Here is a 12,908-nt window from a genome sequence, read left to right as displayed (position 1 = left end):
CAGTAGGCTCCAGGTCTTGACTTTGCTGACTGTATAGTGATTCCCAATCTTCGGCAGCAAAGAATATAATCAATCTGATTTCAGTATTGACCATCTGGTGATGTCCATGTGTAGAGTCCTCTCTTGTGGTGTTGGACAAAGGTGCTTGCTATGACCAGTGTGTTCTCTTGGCAAAACTCTGTTAACCTTTTCCCTGCTTCATTTTGTACTTCAAGGCCAAACTTGCCTGTTACTCCAGGTGTCTCTTGTCTTCCTAGTTTTGCATTAAAATACCCTCTGTGAAAAAGACATCTACTTTTGGTGTTAGTTCTAGGAGGTCCTATAGGTCTTCATAGAATCATTCAATTTCAGTTTCTTTGGCATTTGTGGTTGGGGCATAGACTTGGATTACTGTGATATTGAATGGTTTGCCTTGGAAATGAACAGAGATCATTCTGTCATTTTTGAGATCGCACCCAAGTACTGCATTTCAGACTCTTTTGTTGACTATGAGGGCTACTCCATTCCTTCTAAGGGATTCCTGCGCTTAGATATAATGTAGATACAATGGTCATCTGAATTAAATTTGCCCTTTCCCATCCATTTTAGTTCATTGTTTTCTAAAATGTCAATGTTTACTCTTGCCATCTCCTGTTTGATCATTTCCAATTTACCTTGATTCACGGACCTAACATTCCAGGTTCCTATGCAATATTGTTCTTTACAGCATCGGACTTTACTTGCACAACCAGACACAACCACAGCTCGGCATCATTTCCACTCTGGCTCAGGCTCTTCATTCTTTCTGGAATTATTTCTCCACTCTTTTCCAGTGGCATATTGGAGACCTACTGACTCAGTGGCCTCATCTTTCAATATCATACCTTTTTGTCTTTTCATACTTTATATGGGGTTCTCAAGGTAAGAATACTGAAGTGGTTTGCCATTCCTTTCTCCAGTGGACCATATTTTGCCAGGCCCTGACTAGCAGAGACATGTCCTTCTGGTGCTCTATGTAGCCAGATTACATGCCTGGTGCCCTGGTTGTCCCACTGCTGGTCCTCCTTGAGTGCGTAAACTTTCACCAGCTGTCAGAAACTGGTCTCCATTGCTGCTGGTGGACTGAGGCAGCGGCCCTGCTGGAGTCACCAGGAAGAGGGTCCAGGGAAGGCTGGAGCCACCATTGGAGGACGCCAAGGAGTGGAGGGCTCTCTGGCCTCCTTGCTGCCACTGGCTGCCCTGGGACTGACCCATTGACAGTGGGTCAGAGTGGAGAGTACCCTGTCCTCTCCTCTGCCATTGATATAAATTGATATATAATCTTTTTGGAGGCCTATTTTGACAGTAGTTATTAAATTTTTACATGCTATTGATACTAAAGACCATTCTCTCGAGTATTAGGTCAAACTATTTTAAATTTCTGTTTTTTTAATATCAAAACTGGCTTAATTTCCACCAATTGCTTATGGTGCAACCCAGTGCTAGAGCAGGTTGAGTAATATTCCATTGTATGTGTACATATACATACAGTACGTATTGCTTCCATGTTTTGGCTATTGTACATAGTATTGCTACAAACATTAGGGTGCACATATCTTTTCAAGTTAGAGTTTTCATCTTTTCCAAATATAAGGGCAATTTTTAGTAATTTTTCTATTTTAGGAAATTTCTAGATTTATGGAAAAGGTATAAAGACAGTATAGAGAGTTCTCTTATAGTCTGCATCTTATTTCCCTGATTGCTAACATCTTATCTGTGTCGGAAATATTTGTTGTATTAGTGAATTAGTATTGATGGAATGTTATTAATTCAAGACCATATTTTTAAAATTTCTTTAATTTTTTTCTTATGCTGTTCTATCCCAGGATCCAGTGCAAGATGCCATGTCAACATTCAGTAGCTGTTTTTGCATGGAATACTTTTGGCTGTGACCATTTCTCAGACTTACCTTGTTTTCAAGGACCTTGACAATTTTGAATAGTACTGGTCAGATATTTTGTAGAATGTGGTTCAGTCTGGGTTTGTCTTACTTTTTATATTTCCCATGAATAGACTGAGGATATGTGTCTTTGGAGAAAAGTCACAGATAAAGTGACATTTTCATCAAATCACATCAAGGATATGTATTCTCAACATGATTTATCATTGTTGATGCTAACCTTGGTCATGTGGCTCAGATAATATTTGTCCACCACAGTTTCCAAATTAATTACTCCTTTGCCCCCTTTTCATCCTGTATTCTTTGGAAGGGAGTCACTAAGGACCGGTGGGAAGGAAGGATGTGATGTTCCACCAGCTCCACCATATTAAGGGGAGAGTATCTACATAAATTATTTGGAATTCTTTACACCGGGCATTTTTTTATTCTCAGTCATTTATTTATTTACTCAATCATTTATTTATATGAGTATGGACTCAAGGTATTTATTTTATGCTTTGAGTCATAATCCAATAATGTGTTATTTGCTTAATTGTTAGAATGGTTCCAGTTCTGGCCATTGGGGGATTTTTCAATTGATTTCTGTTCCCCTTTTACATGCTCCCATTGGTGTGTATATGTGTGTGCTTATGTGTGCGTGTGTGTGTATGTATGTATGTGTGCATGTTTAATATAGCATTTCCTACTTTTTGTATTAATTATGCTCCAGGCTCATATTGTATATTCCCCAGGCCTAGAATCAACCATTCTTTTCAAGGAGCTCTGGTTCTGTACTGGATGTGTTCATTGCACCTAAGTCTTCCCAGGCAACATTTTGCTGTAAGTATTGCTGAATCTCTCCATCTGTATTTATGTTAAATTGAACATGAGTTCACGCTGGAGGCACCACATCCAATCCATAACCATATGGGTTCTTCTAGCTATTCCCCTTGCTTCTATGTAAACTTCCCCCCGCCCCAACAGTGAGGCTCCTGGCTCTGTCATTTGGCATCCATTTACTTATCTGTTCAATTCCAGCATAATCTAGGGTTTCACAATTATCAACCTATACCCCTGAAAGAAACAATGCTACCTACTTAAGTACAGTGCTTACATGCAGTTTCTTTTTTTTTTCTCCACTTATTTCCAAAGTTGCTTACATCAGAACATTTTCCACACCCTTCTCTGAGAGGTTGAGGGTTCCCTGGTGGTTCAGATGGTAAAGAGTCTGCCTGCAATGCGGGAGACCCAGGTTCGACCCTTGGATCAGAAAGATCCCCTGGAGAAGAAAATGGCAACCCACTCCAGTATTCTTGCCTGGAAAATTCCATGGACAGAGGAGCCTGGTAGGCTACAGTCCATGGGGTCGCAAAGAGTCGGACACAACTGAGCGACTTCTCTTCACTTCTCTGAGAGTTTATATTACACATTTGTAATACAGTTAGATTCTCTTGCCACAGTTTGCATTCCATTTTGGGATCCCTGACCTCCTTGAATTTTTGTTTGTATATATTAAAGTTCACTTCCTGTGGTGAAAGATTCTATGAGTTTTGACAAGTACATGGTAATATGTGTCTGACACTATAGTATCAAGCAAAATAGTTACAGCACTAAAAATCCCTCTGTGCTTCAACCAATCAACACTTCCCTCATCCCAAGACCCTGACAATCACTAATCTGTTTTCCTTCTCCATAGTTTTGTCTTTTTCAGAATGTCATGTAAATGGAATCATAAAGTATGCTGCCTTTTCAAGACCAGCTTCTTTCACTTAGTGATTTTCTTACAATTCATATATGTTGTTTTTTGGGTTGATAGTTCATCCACTTATATCACTGGGTAATATTCCATTATACTACTATACCAGGGTTTATTCATTTATTCATCTATTCAAATACATCTAGGTTGCTACCAGTTTTTAATGGTGGTAAATAAAGCTGATTTATAATTCATTCATGTGTAGATTTCTGTATAAGTTTCAAATCAGTTGGGTAAAACTGGAGTTATTCTCTAGCAAGCTATGTTTAGCTTATAAGAAACTGGCAACATATATCTCAAAGTGGTTGTAACATTTTGCTTTCCCACCAGCAATAAATGGGAGTTACTGTTGGTCCACATATTCATCAGTGATGGATACTGTCAGATTTTAGGTTTTACCCATTCCAGTAGGTGTACAGTAGTACGTCGTTACTGTTTAATTTCTATTTCCTTAAAGATACATGACATTGAGGATGTTTTCATATGCTTATTTGCCACCTGCATATTTTCAGTGGTGAGCTGTTTATTCAGTTTTTTTTGCTTATTATTGTTTTCTTAGTATAAAGTTGTTTTCTTAGTATAGAGGACTGAGATACTTTATTATTATGTGATTTTGTGTATTTGGATATTAGTCATTTATTAGCTGAGTGATTTGCAAATGTTTTTTTAATCTGTGATTTTTCATCCTAACAGTATTTTTTTTTTTTTTTTTTGCAGAACACTGCTTTTTAAAATTTTTTAAAAAATTAAATAAATTCCACTTTTTGCCTGTGGATGCTGCCAGGTAAGCATCACTGAAGCCTCTTCCTCTCCACTGCAATCAAGTCTAAGTCAGAGTTTCCCAAAGAGTCCGAACAGCTGCAGAAGTTCATTGGAGGACTGAGCTTTGCAACAACCAATGAGAGTCTGAGGAGCCATTTTGAGCAATGTGGAATGCCCACAGACTGTGTGGTCATGAGGGTTCCAAGCACCAAGTGCTCCAGAGGCTTCACAGAGGTTTGTCACACAGGCCACTGTGGAGGAGGTGGGTGCGGCCATGAATGCAAGACGATACAAGGTAGATGGAAGAGTTGTGGAAACTAGGAGGGCTGTCTCCAGAGAAGATTCTCAAAGACCTGGTGCACACTTAACTGTGAAAAAGATGTCTGTTGGTGGCATTAAAGACAACACTGAAGAACATCACCTGAGGGGTTATTTTGAACAGTTTGGTAAAATTGAAGTGGTTGAAATCATGAATGATTGAGGCAGTGGCAAAGAGAGAGGCTTTGTAACATTTGATGACCATGACTCCGTAGACAAGATTGTCATTAGAAATACTACACTGTCAATGGCCACAACTGTGAAGTAAGAAAAGCCCTATCTAAGCAAGAGATGGCTAGTGCTTCATCCATCCAGAGAGGGTGAAGTGGTTCTGGAAACTTTGGTGGTGGTTGTGAAGGTAGTTTTGGTGGGAATGATAACTCTGGTCATGGAGAAAACTTAAGTGGTCGAGGTGGCTTTGGTGGCAGCCATGGTGGTGGTGGTGGATATGGTGGCAGTGGGGATGGCTGTAATGATGGAATCAGCTTTGGAGGTGGCAGGAAGCTGCAAGGATTTTAGTAATTACAACAATCAGTCTTCAATTTTGGACCCATGAAAGGAGGAAACTTTGGAGGCAGAAGTTCTGACCCCTATGATGGAGGTCAATGCTTTGCTAAACCATGAAACCAAGGTGGCTATGGTGGTTCCAGCAGCAACAGTAGCTATGGCAGTGGCAAATGGTTTTAATTACTGCCAGGAAACCAAGCTTAGCAGGAGAGGAGAGCCAGAGAAGTGACAGCTTCTCCACTAAAGCAGGTTGTAAATACATTTCAAAGGGAACCTGGCATTACCTGAAGGAATTCTAACTTCATAGTGTTGGTATAATTTATCAAAATGGCTTCAGAGTAGACAGACTTTACATAGCATGTTAAAAAAAAGAGAGACATACATTTATTCAATGTCATGATCAGCCTATTACATTTAGCAATCAACAGCATGGGTGCAAAAAAAAAAATCGACATTAAAACCCTTTGTTGAAATGCTTTACACTTTCCTTAGAACAGAAAATGAAATAACCTGTTATACAACTGGTCACAAGAATAGTCCTCAAGTTTTTTGCCCATACACATGAGTATTGTCTAAAGCATTTCTTCTTTGTAGCAGCTAGGCCCTGCCACAGATTTGTGAACTCAGCCAGGAATGAAGCTTGTGTATCATCCATTATTATGTGTAAACAAAAAAAGATTTAATACCCTCAAAAAATTAATAAATTCCAACTTATACATATATTTTTCTTCCATGGGTTTGCTTTCAGTGTTGAATTATATCTAAATTGCAGGTAATGCAGAGTTTTTCCTATGTATTCTTCTAGAAGTTTTGTAACTTTGCATTACATTTAGGTCAATGGTATATTTTGAATTAATATTTGTGGAAAATGTGAGATCTATGTCCAGTTACTTTATTATTTTTTCTTTCTTTCTTTAAAAAGATGGGGGCTTCTTATTATTCCAGTACCATCAATGGAAAAGACTATGCTTGTGTTATATTATATTGTCTTTTTGCTTTTGTCAAAAATCAGTTGACTTTATCTGTGTGGGGCTATTTCTAAGTTCTCTGTTTATTCCTTTGGCTATGTCTATTCTTTCACCAATGCCATGCTCTCTAGATTACTGTTGCATGATAGTGAATCTTGAAATTGAGTGTTTGCTTTCCTACTGTACAATTATTGGAAGTGGTTTGTTGTTACCACCAAAAAAAGTGTTAGTATTTTGATAGTGTTGTATTAAGTCAATATATGAATTTGGGGAAAAAACCGACTTCTTTACTACTAAGAAAAGTAGTAGTTGAGTTTTCCAATCCATGAACACAAATCTCTCCATTTACTTAGCTTTTTTTTCAATCAGCATTTTTTTGTTTAAAATTTTTGTTACAATTATAAATGGAATTTTAAAATTTAATATTCCAGTTTTCTTTGTTATTATATAGGAAATCAATGGATTTTTTAAAAACATACTGACTTTATATCAGCTACCATGCTGTATTCATTAATTATTTTTCATTGTCTATCCATTTTATTGGTTATTTTTCAGGCTATCTACACAGACAGTCTATCACCTTTGAGTAAAAACTGTTTCATTCTTTCTTTTAAATTTTGTGTATCTTTATTTATTTTTTTTTTAATTTTATTTTTTAAAAAAAAATCACATGCTCCCCATCCTGAACCCTCCTCCCTCCCAACCTCCCCATACCATCCCCCTGGGCCTTCCCAGCGCACCAGCCCCAAGCATCCAGCATCGTGCACTGAACCTGGACTGGCATCTCGTTTCATACATGACATTTCACATGTTTCAATGACATTCTCCCAAATCTTCCCACCCTCTCCCACAGAGTCCATAAGACTGTTCTATACATCAGTGTCTCTTTTGCTGTCTCGTACACAGGGTTATCGTTACCATCTTTCTAAATTCCATATACATGCGTTAGTATACTGTATTTATGTTTTTCCTTCTGGCTTACTTCACTCTGTATAATAGTCTCCAGTTTCATCCACCTCATTAGAACTGATTCAAATGTATTCTTTTTAATGGCTGAGTAATACTCCATTGTGTATATGTACCACAGCTTTCTTATCCATTCATCTGCTGATGGACATCTAGGTCTTATTGAATGTTAGGACTTCCAGTACAGTGCTGAATAGGAACTCAGAAAGAAGATATTCTTGTCTTACCCCTGAATTTATGTGAAAAGAGTTAGTCCTGCTCCACAAAAGATGATATTAGCCATAAGGTTTTTATTTTATTTTTTTTGTTGTTTTCTTTCCATTTTATTAATTTTTTTTAAAAAATTGGAGTATAATTGCATTACAATGTTGTGTTATTTTCTTTAAATATGCATAACTTTTGTTAAGTTGTTATATTTCTAGTTTTCTTTTAAAGTTTTTATTATAATTGATTACTTTTTTCAAATGGTTTTCTGCAATTATTTCTGCAGTTATTCCATAAAAAGTTACAGAAGGACCCCAAAGGAATATTTGGTGAACTCAGAATTTTCTTACTAACCATTTAATGTGCAGGTATCAGCAGTAATAACTTCCCTCCTTAGTGGCTAATAGTGGTAATATATGTCTTCTTTCTTTTCCTTATCTAGCCTGCATAGAGGTATCAATTTTATTGATTTTTCAAAAAACCAGCTTTTGATTCAGACTTTTTTTTTTTTTTTTAGTTTTACTGTTTTTAAATCCATTGATTCTTTTGTTCTAATTTTTCATTATTTCTTTTCCTCTTATTGTTTTAGAGCTTTGTTTTGTAGTTTCCTAAAGGTGTGGCCAGTGTACTTTCTGCAAAATCAAGTTTTATAATGATAAATGTGATGGGGGTTCTGATACACACCTGGGATTTGACATTGCTTTAGTGATGCAGAAGGCAGAGGGGACAGCAGTCATCAGCTGCCTCTGATATTTCAACCTTAGGTAATAGACCAACACGGATCATGTTGCTAAGAGTGTAGATGAGGAAAACAGAGGGCTAAGAACAAATTAAAGGTCTGTATAAAGTTAATATGGTTTCAAAGGCACATTCAACTTCTAAGTCCTTTTGAGAGAAAGGACCATTCTGCTCATGACTTCCACATATTCCTGCTGATACAACAGTTCCAGGATGGTATCAGAGTTGAATCATTACTTAGTGAATTCATGATTTCAGACCATCCAGAGGATGAGTAGAATCCTCAGTTAACCATGAATGCCTAACAATCTGAACTGAGCAGAAAAGGGTCCTTCCACAGAAATGATGCTATTCATGGCTGCCATGATTTTGCTACCTCAAGCTGATTTACAGGACCATGTGACAGTGTTATATATTTACATAGATGTAGAATAGAATACAGAGAAGGCAAAGGCACCCCACTCCAGTACTCTTGCCTGAAAAATCCCATGGATGGAGGAGCCTGGTAGGCTGCAGTCCATGGGGTCTTTAAGAGTCGGACACGACCGAGCGACTTCTCTTTCCCTTTTCATTTTCATGCATTGGAGAAGGAAATGGCAACCCACTCCAGTGTTCTTGCCTGGAGAATCCCAGGGAGGGGGGAGCCTGGTGGGCTGCCGTCTCTGGGGTCGCACAGAGTTGGACACGACTGAAGCGACTTAGCAAGTAGCAGAATAGAATAAAGTTCAAAACTCTGATTAAGACAACAGTCTGGATGTCTCCTGGGGCTATCATTGCTGAGGTCTTATTAATGCTGGGTCCTCACTCCACCTCAATAGAGGATGTGTGCTTTCACTGTGTTCTCAATCTTCTACTTTGAAAATGTCAAATTTCATCAAGTGTTGTATGTATTTCCAATATCCATTTTGAAGGAGCATGACTTCTATACAGACTTCTATTATTTCTTTGTTTCATTCTCTTATTCTTTGTTTATTTTGAAAATATCGAGTGTTTACCATGCATTAGATTCTGTTCTTCCTTAGCTACTTCTTAGAATAGGAGACAGATTAAAAAAAAAAAAACAAATAAAAAGATATGTAATATGATTGTGATGAAAGAATCTGCCTGCAATGCAGGAGACACAAATTTGACCCCTGGGTGGGGAAGATCCCCTGGAGGAAGAAAATGGCAACCCACTCCAGTATTCTTGCCTGAAAAATCCCATGGACAGAGGAACCTGAGGGGCTATAGTCCAAAGGGTCACAAAGAGTGGACACTACTGAGTGATTAAGCAAGCAAGCAAAGAAAGCAATGATTGTGATTATGCTACAACAATTCTGTAACTGGGATTGATGTGACCGTGTGCTCATGTGTTAGGCAGGAAGTTAAGAAAGGGTATTTTGGGGAAGTGATGCTTAAACAAAGACTTGATTGAAGTGAAGGGGTGAGCATTGTAAAACTTGAAGGATTAAGGGTTCTAGGCAGTGGGGAGCCCTAAGTAAAAATAAGCAGGACATCTTGAGGGAGCTCCTCCAATGACCCTGGCCCTGGAGGCCAAATCCAGTTGTGGTGGTAGGAACAGCAGGCAGGCAAAGAGCCTGTAGCATCTTCAAGACCACATAGAGTTTAGATGCAACATGGTGGGAGTGTTTTGAACAGAAGAGTGAATGATCACTCTAGCAGCTGTGAAGAGAATCATTATTGACAACTTTGTTCTGCTTTGGGTAAAACGAAACACTGATATGCAGCATTTTGCTTGGAGCTCAGAATGACTTGAACAGATACTGCAATAAAAACAAGAGTGGAAAAGTCCTGCTATTCTTCAGCTGAGTGTTTTTAACAAATTTTATGGACTGAATCTAAAGGCTGGGGTGTTAAAATAATTAAAGAGATAGAGAGGATTATTAGAGAAAATGACGAATGATTTTAGTCTTGTCTTATAACTGAGCTAATGGCCAGGATTGGATATCAGCTGGGATGAGAAGTAATTGTGCTCTTGCGCTTGGAAAGAGTCAATGAATGCATCCTCAAGAACGGGTGCTGACAGGAAGTGACTTGGGACCTGGGACCGTGGGGTCCCCTGAGTCCTAGTTCTGAAACTTTGTGAGACGAGCTTCTTGGACCTCTACCATTGATATCTCCTTTACTGTTACGTCTTTTAGTTATTGCCTCAGCCATGTGGAAACATGGATGCTGTCTATTCCTGGAAGGACAAATAATCCCATCATTAATCCCATAGTAGAGTATGTATAGATAGTTGAAGGTTTGTAACTGCTTTAAATAAAGAATTATAAAGGCTGGGTGGTGATGTCCTGTTACTGAGCTCCTATACTAAAGAACTTGAGGAGATCTATATCATTCACCTACGCAAATCCTCTGTGCTTAAAGTTCATCAAATTCAATGCTCATTGTCAGGATAACAGAACAAGATAAACTAAATGTGTCACAAGTAGGTTCTTTCACATCATTTGGTCCCATGATTTTTTCCAGCATGCAGTTTAGTCTACTTCTCCTTTAATGTATAAATATTCTAAGGTTCGCATCATGTTTTGTATTTATAATCTGTGAATTTTTCTACCATCCCTACCACATCGTTTCTTATTTATTTATATTTTGTTTTTACACTGTATTTAATAAAGAGATTATCTAGAGCAGTTGAACACTACTCTCATATTCTATGATAATGTGCACAGTGTATTTTTTCTATTTCAGTTCAGTTCATTTCAGTCGCTTAGTCATGTCCAACTCTTTGCAACCCAGTGGACTGCAGCACTCCAGGCTTCCATAAATATTAGAGAAATAACTCATTATGGATAGTGTAGCTGTCCATTAATTTACCTGTTTTTTTTTATTCATTCATTTCCTTATTTATTTACTGTCTTACATTTAATAGACATCTGGCATGTATCTGTAAGAATACTAGAGGACACATGTACAAAGATGAGTAAGGTATAGTTAGATGAGCTGACCTTCTAGTAGAGATAATCATAATAGAATTTAATGAGGGCTTTGTGACAAAGGAATAAAATGCAGAAATAGCATAGATGTGGGAAGCATTTCTTACTAGGAAGAATAAGGAAGGAAAGTCTTTTGAAAAGAAACAACACTGAGGAAGATTTTCAAAGTGAACTAGGATTTGTTCATGTAGAGGATCAAGATGACCCTAAAGGGAACAGAGGCATACAAATACAAGGCATAATCAGGAGAAACCAAATTTTTCCCATGGAATTGAAGTATGAGATAGTAATTAGGGACTGAAAGGTTGATTGGAGCCATTTAGTAAAGACTCTTTATGCTTTGCTAAGGAATTCAGATTTTAGTTTATAAACCATGAATAGTCAATCAATATCTTAGTACATTTGGGCTGCCATAACAAAGGTGGCTTATAAACAACATAAATGCATTACAGTTCTGGAGGCTGGTAAGTCCAAGAACACAGTGCCAACTGATTCAGTGTCTGGTGAGAGCCTGTGCTTTCCCTGTGACCTCACATGGTGGAAGGAGTGAAAGGAATCTTTAGTTCAGTTCAGCCGCTCAGTCATGTCTGACTCTTTGCGACCCCATGAATCGCAGCACACCAGGCCTCCCTGTCCATCGCCAACTCCCAGAGTTTACTCTAACTCACGTCCATTGAGTTGGTGATGCCATCCAGCCATCTCATCCTCTGTCGTCCCCTTCTCCTCCTGTCCCCAATCCCTCCCAGCATCAGAGTCTTTTCCAATGAGTCAACTCTTCGCATGAGGTGGCCAAAGTACAGGAGTTTCAGCTTTAGCATCATTCCTTCCAAAGAAATCCCAGGGCTGATCTCCTTTAGAATGGACTGGTTGGATCTCCTTGCAGTCCAAGGGACTCTCAAGAGTCTTCTCCAACACCACATTTCAAAAGCATCAATTGTTCAGTGCTCAGCTTTCTTCACAGTCCAACTCTCACATCCATACATGACCACTGGAAAAACCATAGCCTTGACTAGAAGGACCTTTGTTGGCAAAGTAATGTCTCTGTTTTTCAATATGCTATCTAGGTTGGTCATAAATTTTCTTCCAAGGAGTAAGCATCTTTTAATTTCATGGCTGCAGCCACCATCTGCAGTGTTTTCAGAGCCCCATAAGATAAAGTCTGACACTGTTTCCACTGTTTCCCCATCTATTTCCCATGAAGTGATAGGACCAGATGCCATGATCTTCATTTTCTGAATGTTTATCTTTAAGCCAACTTTTTCACTCTCCTCTTTCACTTTCATCAAGAGGGATTCTTAGGGGTCTCTTTTTTATAACACACTGATCTCATTCATCAGGACTCTGCCTCATGACCTAAACACCTCCACAGAGCCCCACCTCCAAACACCATCACATTTGGGATTAGGTTTCAATTTATGAATTTTGGTGGAGCAGAAGTATGGTCATTAGCATTCAGTAAAGGTCTGACCACAGTTAAGGACTAGATTGCATCTCCTCAATTCATATGCTGAAGCTCTAACCTCCAACACAACTGTATTTGGAGATAATGCTTTATAGGTAAGAGGTAATTAAGATTTCATGAGGCCAACAGCTTTCATTGAATGTGATACTGTCATGTTAACTATAATCATGCTGTACTTTATATTCCTAGTACGTATTTATCCTATAATTAGGAGTTTGTACCTTTTGACCACACAACTTAAAGTGGCTCAGCTGGTAAAGAACTTGCCTGCCAATGCAGGAGATACAAGAGACCCAGGTTCAATTCCTGGGTTGTGAAGATCCCCTGGGGAAGGAAACAGCAACCCATCTCAGTATTCTTGCCCAAGAAATTCCACAGACAGAGGAGTCTGGTG

The 12,908-nt window shown here is 38.5% G+C and overlaps 1 pseudogene; it reads left to right on the top strand.

The window, feature by feature from the left end:
* The first annotated feature begins 1,656 nt into the window (after nt 1-1,656).
* On the top strand, nt 1,657-5,357 carry LOC147355212 (heterogeneous nuclear ribonucleoprotein A1 pseudogene; annotated as a pseudogene).
* Nucleotides 5,358-12,908: the final 7,551 nt, after the last annotated feature.

This window comes from Bos grunniens, chromosome 17 (assembly GCF_055505025.1).
Source record: "Bos grunniens cultivar Pamir isolate PY7600 chromosome 17, Bosgru_T2T1.0, whole genome shotgun sequence".
NCBI lineage: Eukaryota > Metazoa > Chordata > Mammalia > Artiodactyla > Bovidae > Bos > Bos grunniens.
The sequence above is the reverse complement of the archived record's forward strand: the minus strand, read 5'-3'. Positions and strand labels throughout refer to the sequence as shown.